The sequence below is a fragment of the Meleagris gallopavo genome, chromosome 21, assembly GCF_000146605.3.
Source record: "Meleagris gallopavo isolate NT-WF06-2002-E0010 breed Aviagen turkey brand Nicholas breeding stock chromosome 21, Turkey_5.1, whole genome shotgun sequence".
Classification (NCBI taxonomy): Eukaryota; Metazoa; Chordata; class Aves; order Galliformes; family Phasianidae; genus Meleagris; species Meleagris gallopavo.
The window spans coordinates 6,840,665-6,848,824 of NC_015031.2; the positions used below are offsets into that span (position 1 = coordinate 6,840,665).

The 8,160-nt window shown below is 50.4% G+C and overlaps 1 long non-coding RNA gene across 1 annotated transcript; it reads right to left on the minus strand.

Annotated features, from left to right (window-relative positions):
* Window positions 1-973: 973 nt before the first annotated feature.
* On the minus strand, window positions 974-8,154 carry LOC109370666. Its single transcript, XR_002120996.2, has 3 exons — window positions 4,870-8,154; window positions 2,129-4,073; window positions 974-1,717 (listed from the first exon to the last, which is right to left on the minus strand). It is a non-coding gene; the product is annotated as an uncharacterized LOC109370666 (long non-coding RNA).
* Window positions 8,155-8,160: the final 6 nt, after the last annotated feature.

Below are 8,160 nucleotides of genomic sequence, written 5' to 3' on the forward strand. Positions count from 1 at the left end.
CGGGGTGGTGCCGTCCCCTCAGCGTGAGGGGCGGAGCCGGGCCGTACCGCCCGCGCTGGGCTTCCCTGGATCTTAACTGCTTGCAGGGGCACCCGCATCTCGCCGGGGGTCCGTCACGCCCCGGGAGGGACGCCTTGTTCGGCGGAGGGCTGTCGCTGGGCGCAGAGACCCGGCGCACGTCGGCGGGGCCGGCCTGGGGCTCCATGGGCCTTCTGCTCCGCGTTCTCAGGAAGATGCGGGTGTCTTCTGGTGACAGGACTAAAAGCGCCCTCCATCAACGCGCTGTGAGCGTACGGCTGTCCTCGGGGTGCCCGGTGTGCCGGGATGGCAGCCCACCAGCCCTGATTCTGGTTGTTCCCTCTCAGCCGGCACAGGTGCCGAGGAACTGCCCGAAGGAGAGCCGGGCAGGAAGGTGTTCCCGCTGCCACACCGCAGAGCGGGCTGCGCCGGCTCCCATCCCCGGCATTGGGGCTCGACGCTCCCAAACCGTGTTTACAGAAGCTCGCCGTGCGCCCAGCCTGGTCCTGCTGCTGTGGCTCAGCGGAGCTGGGTTTCCCGGTCCGTACTGCTGCAGCACCCCTTGCTAAGTGAAGGAGCTTCGTTACTAGGGAGGGTTCTGAGCTTCTGTAAGAGTCAGCTCTCCATTCCCGCCCCTCCTACTGACATATCTGCTTAATCCTCGTGTGCATTAATGACCGCCACAAAGTCGAGGTAGCTGCAGTTTAACATAATGTTAATCCTGAACTGAGGCTAGGGCAGATGATGGGGGCAAAGCAGATCTTAAGACTGGAAATGGCTGCTGAACTGTGCCTGCCCTGTACAGCAGGAGCCCCGGACCTCGAACCAGGAGCAGGAGCTGCCTACAGCCTGGCCAGTAGCAGTGCAGCACTGGCTCTGTGGGCTGGGCGCTTCTGTACACGGAAAGGAGCATGGCCTGCACAGGAGGAAGTGATTCAAGTGGGAGATGCGTTCCTAAATCGTGACAAAAAACATTTATTTATAAATTGCTCTGGGTGCACTATATAAGGCACTTCAGAGAGATGAAAAGGGCCTGGCTGTGCAGAGCTGCTTGCCATCTAAGGCTGTGCTCATCCGCCAGTCCAGCTCTGCGCTGCGGCCAGGCGCTTCCTGACCAGGCACATTTCCAGCCCCAGCCGTGGCTTGGCTCCTCTGTTCTCAGGAATGGCCTTTCTGCCTGGGTCTCTGTCCTGAAGCCAGGGAAATATCTGCAGTGAAACCACACATCTACAGAGACAACTGTACAAGCATTGCCTTTGTCTTCTCTCCCTGCAGTAACTCCTTCTGTCTTCCTTCCTCCATCGTGCCTCCTTTACCTGCTCATTTCCAGAGTCTGCCATCAGCTGTTCTGTTTGCCAATAATCATCAATAAAAACAGCAGCAGCGGAAGAGCAGCTTCTTTTTTTAACTCATCTCCCAGCTCTCTCGTGGCTCGGGGATGTGGCATGGCAGTGATACCCCTAGCATCCTGATGGCACCATGGCAGTGCATACGAGGGACATTTGGCCATTCATTGTATCAGCCCCTCTGCCAAGAGCTGTCTGCTGTGGTCAGAGCACAAATATCCCAGCAGGGCTGTTGTGATGGCTTTCCTGGTCTGGAGACATTGCAATCACAGATAATCTTCTTTCTGGGACTGGTACCTCAAGCAAAGGGCCCAGCATCTCAGACCTCCTCAAAGGGACAAGCTGCAAAGCACCTGCACAGAAACAAAGTGCTAGTGTCAGGGATGCTGCTGAGCAGTTTATGCCCCACATCTGGTTTCTGCTGAGGCTCGCAGGGCTGCCTGCACAGCTGCAGTGTGACAGAGCCGTCGCTCCTACAACCCTCCCTTGGTCCCCCCCATCTGTCCTGTAGCAAAGGACATGTACAGGCATATCTCTAAGGTAAATGGTCTTAAAAATATGATGAGCTGTAGATGGCTTTTTGTCTAAACATTGCTTTCCACAAGGTAGTGTGTTGCCTGCAATCCCACAAGCATGACAGAAAACTCTTTAATACTAAATGGCTTGTGAGGCTTATTAATATGTATTCAGGTCATCTGCTTGCTACAAGTTTTTGCAAATGACTTGTGGTGTGCAATTCATGCAGGATCCATAAACAAAAATACCTATCTGGAATCTGGGCAGGGTCACGTTAGCACAGGAATGCAATTAGTGCCTGTATGTACACTGCAGCAGGACGAGGGCAGCTCCAGCATCCCAGGCAAGAAACAGGCTGGGACCTCCCTCCGGTCTGTTCTCCTCACAGGTGAAAGGCAGGCTTAGAAGGGCCTTAAACACCAAAGGAAAAAGTTGTTTCAGAGCCATGTGCCACACATTGCTCTCTCCTCATCCTTCCGTGGTCGCAGCCCACAGGAGTGTCCCCACTCAGGGAACACACAGCAGGCTCACATGCAAGTTGAGTGTTCATGCATGAATTAAGTGAACAGTCATGCATGCACTAAATGGGCGTTAATATGCAAAGTAACTGGGCACTTGTGCAAAATACTTGGGTGCTCATTCATGCATTGATTGGGTGCTCATGTGGGCAGTAATTAGGCATTCATGCATGCAGAAACCAAGCATTCATGCATGGGCTGATCCTGCACTTGTGCAGGAGCCAGTTGTGACTGTGTAAGTCCACCAAGTGCACAAACAAGAGCCCTCTGGCTGCTCACATGGGCACTGTTTGGCACTCAGGCATCTTCCTGAATGAAGCAAGTGCTCCTACACGGAGACTCTGGGTGCTCACACAGAAAACATTGGGTGCTCTGCATTCACCAATGGGGATCTCATATGTGCATCTGTCAGGCACTCATGCCTAAACAGGGTGTTCATGCAGACATTGCTGGCCACTCGCACCTGGCTAATTGGACACTCATTAATAAAGTAATTGGGTGAGTGAGCTAGCTCAGAGTGAGCTATTTGGGTGCTCATGCAGGATTGCAGCAACCCTGTAATTTATGCCCTGCAGGCTTCCATCAGCAATGATGCACCCAGAGCCTGGCCAGGAACCCCCAGCCCTCCTATTGAGCTCCTGGGGCACAGAACAGAGCTGCTGCCCTCAGACGATGCAGAACTCACTCCAGCACAGCAAGGATGCACGGTGTTCCAAATGCAGGTCTGTGATGTAGGTCAGCACCACTTCTGTGCTTTACTTAGGCTCTAGCAGTTCCCTAACTGAGTGAAGGAAAAAGAGGGAAAATAATGGAATCTGGAATCACTATTCTTGATGCTATACTGACACAGCTGCCCTCCCTGGTCAATCATACTGATGCTCTCAGTTCATTTTGCAGAAGGATCTACAATACTTGGCCCAATCAATAAATACACATTTTATGCGTCCCTTAAGCCTGTAATACATCTCTGGGTGTAAGAGCCCATGAGGGATTTGGTTTTAATTAGAGAGATGCTCCAGGCTGCTCGGCCCAGGTGCAGGGGGGGCCACTAGCGCTGCCCCAGCCAGCCTCAGCAAGAGCAGCCCCACATCCTGGGATATGCCAGCATATCTGAAGGCAACTGTGATTTATTTTGAAACAGGTTGCTGAAATCCTGCTTGCATCTCCAGCAAGAGGGCAAGGCAGCTCTTCTGGTGGGATGCATGTGACATTTGGGCTTTGCTATCAGCGATGTGGCTCTTTGTGCAGACAGTAATGCCCTGCACAAGAAGGGCACCTGAACATCGCCTTCTGTGGCCGGTAAAACCAGCTCCGAAACCCAGAGGAGCTTTTGGAAGCACTTCAGCACTTTTGTCCAAACAAAAGGCAGCTTTATCTAATAGAAGTACTGAAGAGACAGGAAGAAAACTCGACTTTGTGTAATTTACTGCTTCTGGATCCCATGCTGTCCATCCTCACCCTCTCCCCTCAGTGCAGCCCATGCAGTGCCTGTTCTGAGGCAGGGTCTGGCTGTGCTCCCTAGGCCACAGAGCATCACTCTGCTGTGGTTTGGAGGTGCTGAGATGGAGTTCATGGCAAGGAAAGGGCACAGATTTCTGTCCATCAGCCCTGGCATGGCACAGCATTTGGTTCATGTTTGCTTCCAGCAGACAAGTGGTCACAGTGCATGGCTGCTCTGCTCAGTGGGAGAGGAAGAAGAAAAAGGTGAATAAAAAAGAAGAAGAAAAAAAAAAGTCCTGGGGGAAAACAAATACTTTCTGACATCTTTTATGCTCTCAAAGAAAACAAAAGTGTACCGAACTGCTGCTTTATGTTTCCCCCAAGGGCCAGCAGCATGCATTGGCTGGTTTATTCCCTTTGCTGCGGACACAGAGTCCATAATGGAAATAGCACTGCAGTGAGGTGCACAGCCCCATGCAAAAGGAAACAAATCCATCTGCTGACCTGGTGAGCTGGGCCCCATGCCTTTGCAGCTCAGCTCTCCCGGAGTCCCCTGCACCTCTCCTGCCTGCCCATGTCTGGCATTTCAGAGAACAAAATGGTAATGTACTGCCTGGGAAACAACATAAGGAATTGCTATGTAAGGTAGCTGCTCTGGATACACTTTTCCTACAGCTTATATAAAAAGAAATCACCAGAACTACATTCACGTGGGGTCACATCCTGCCTGAACACCCCGGGCAGAACACAGCACAGACATCACTGCTGCCTGCAGTCTGATTGAACACTAATGGAAAACCTCCTTTACAAACCACTGAGGCCTGGCAAATTGGGGCTATTTTTGGAGAGCAAAAAGCCTCAGATCTACTCACACACCTGAGGGAGGCACAATCAAGAGGACATTGGTACGCATGGACCTCGTGTCCCTGCTGGACAGACAGACGCTGAAATGAGCACCCAGGAGATGGCTGTGCCTTTTGTTTACTCATTCCTTGGCAGGAAGGAGAGGGCTCGTGTTTTGTGTTCATTACCAGTGTTTCTGTTTCTCGTCCTCCAGAGCACCCGGCAGCACAGTAGGAGTGCCCAGCAGGGACCACAGGAACAGCAACTGCCACAGCAGCTTGGGGCTCACCAGGGACTCTGGGCTCAGTTCCACCCACATGGTGAGGAACCGAAGGGAACCTCACCTTGAAGTCATGGCAACATGACAACAAGGCAGCACATATCCCACCAAATCCTCATTTTGTTAATGAGCTTTTAATTGTTGCTAGCAAGACAAATAGAGATGTTACAGTCACGGCTCTTCTGAGTAAGTCGTATTTAATAGCTTCGGGGGTGTAGGTGTTATTATGATCAGTGTTCCAGGATTTCTAAAACCCAAGCATCTCTCCCAACTCATCATCCTCGTGCTGTTAGCTCGGCTACAGGCATCACGTGTGGGAGCAGCAACAGAGCATGGGCAGTGCCCCATGGCAGTACTGTGACCCTTCGCCCCGTGTGCCCTGCAGGCATGCTCAGCCTAACTCTTAGCAAATAACTTCCATCACCTTTTAAGTCGCATTCATGACTTTGTTATGACCCTGGTCTCAACGCACAGGGGCTGCATCTCTGCCTGCTCTTCTGGCGGCTTTCCTAACCCTGCCCTCCATCTGTGTTTTTCACCCGGGTTGGCTTCCAGGTAGAATTTGCACAGCCAAGGTGTGCATCGGGACAAGCCACAGCAAGTGCACATCAAATCTTGTGGCTTATGCATAAATCTAAATAAATAAGGAGCTGTGCCACTCTGCCCTTTACGGGAAACATTTCCCACCTTGCTGACTTTCATTGTCCTGTTGCTACACTCAGAGTTTCTCTGAAAAAAGTCACAAGTTGCAGTTTGGTATCTTTTCTGCACAAGTAAATGCATGGCATGGTGCCTCTCAGACACCTCTGGCTCAACATGTAGAGCTGCAGAGACAGTCTGTGCAGTTTTGTGTCACTGCTGATCTGCCAATGAACCCAGTTCCCCGGAACCATTGTCACGGATCAGGAAGTTTGGACAACTCAGTTCTACAATAACTGTTCCAGCTCACAGCACTGTTTAAAAACAGCCCTTTTCTCCCAAACAATCCCAAACAGGGCTTTAGGGGTTGTTATTTTGCAATGCAGCGTGACAGGATTAATCCCTGCCCAATTCTGCAGCACTTTAGGAGCAGTTCTCTCATCCCAGCCCTGGGAAAGCCGCCACTCCTCCAATGCTTCTGTTTCATCATCAGTAAAAGTGAATAATGAGCTCACTGCTGTGTCTTCACGCCAAGAGCCATCTGTGGCATCACATGGCTGTCTGAGCAGAGCGAGGGCTGCTTAACAGCGTGGGAAAAAGTCCCAGAAAGAAGAGGGGAGAAGGAAAGCTGTGAGGATGCCAGTGAGGGCCAAACCAAACCTGCTGGGCTTCATTTGCAATGTGAGAAGCCGAGAGCAGGCAGTGGGAGCACGGCAGGCTGAGCCCCGGCACAGCTCCACCCAGAGGAGCTGGGTGACTTGGTTCATGTTTGCTTTGCTGATCGATTCTCTGCTTGAAAGCTCTGTTCTCCACTGTGAGAACAGAAGCCCGTCATTTTACAGCAGCTGGTTGACATTTTTGGTTTATTTGTTTTTTTTTCCAACTATTTGTCATTTCTTACCTAGTAATTTATTTTCTACGTAATTAATGTTTAATGATTCTCCACAAATACATTTTTTCAGAAAGCCAAAAGCAGTTCTGAAAAAGCAACCAAACATTCTGCAGCTTATCCAAATGCTTTAAGTGCTCCGCTGATAACACGGAGCTAAAAAAGGTAATGAGAAAGAAAACATTCAATAATTCTATGAAGAGACACTTCATTAAAGTAATTAAAGCTATCATTTAAAGTAGTTATAAGGACTATTAACACACAAAAGAAATTGTGTGGTGGGTTTTAGCAGACCAGGCAGATTCACCATTATCTTATGATGCCTTTAAGAATAACTTCCACAGTTTATTAAGAGTCATTCCCAGGCATAGGATGGAGCCTTGTCCATATATGCGAAGAGCGTGGTTGGGGTCTTTCAACCAGTTCACTCTCTGGTTTCAAGAGAACAGTGAAACCATTAAAACTCCTTGAAGATGCAGGAAATCCCCAGGAACCAGGAGTTGTATTTGGGTAAAGCACCGCTTCTGATGATGGGCTTTGCTCATCACATCTTTCTGTGATTAATAGCAGTTTTTAAACCACCAGCAATCCAGCACAGATATCACCAATGTCAGAAACCATTAGAGCAGAGGACACTACTGCACTTTAACCCACAGAAAGGGAAATGAAAGGCACTGATAATAATCAAGCGCATTATAACTTCATAGTGAGAATGTTTTCACTGTGAAACGTTTTCTAATGCCATGAGGATCGCCGTTTGCTGGAGGAAGACGCACTTTTAATTAACATATGAAAATGAAGTAAGCATGACAGCCACTACTAAGCGCTAGGACATTTCTCAAAATCCCTTCATTAATCAGGAGCACAAGGGATTTTCTCCACGCTGACTTGCTGCGTTTCCCCATCTCTGTGGTGCTGTGATTCAGCCCTCCAGCACCAGGCGGGCTCAGCGCTGCTGCTGGCAGAGCCAGCCAGGCTGCAGGCAGGCAACCACTGTGTGCCCCAGTGCCACATCTGACCTCACAACGCATTGCCACCTCTGCAAAAGCAAAGCGCGATCTCCAGGAAGCCAAGCGTGAGCCAACGGAGCGGGGAACGCTCTGCCCTCTTGAGCCGGGCAAAGGCTTTATGCTGTATTAAAAAAAAAAAAGAGAAAAAAAGAAAAAAGAGGATGTTTGAATTCCCTGTCACCAGGGAGGAGCTGCCGGCCAAAAGAATGCTTGTTTTTAAACCAAAGCTTGGCTCATCTAATTGCAGCCTCATTAGCTAAAAGCAATTTATGTTAAAAATTACATCTGCTGCCTGAAGAAACGTCAGGGATGTGTGACTAACAAGGATAACATCCCGGTGTTTTAGTGCCTTCATAGTCATTCCAATCTCATAGAGAAAACAAACACAGCGGGCCGTTATTTCCCTGACGGCTCTGCTCACACCGCCGTTACAAAGCGCCCATCGTTACACACAATTCCGCTTCCATTTCCCATCCCCGGTTTTTGCACTTTTGTTTTATTCACTGACGCAGACACGAACGGGCACTGACGTTCGGTTTGTCCTTTATTTGGATTCCCGAAGCCGCACTGCTGACCGAAGGCAGCCTGGCGGCCGTGCCGTGCCGCGCTGTGCCCGGGGAGCCCCGCAGCGGCGCCCGGAGGCGGGAGGTGACGCCGCTCC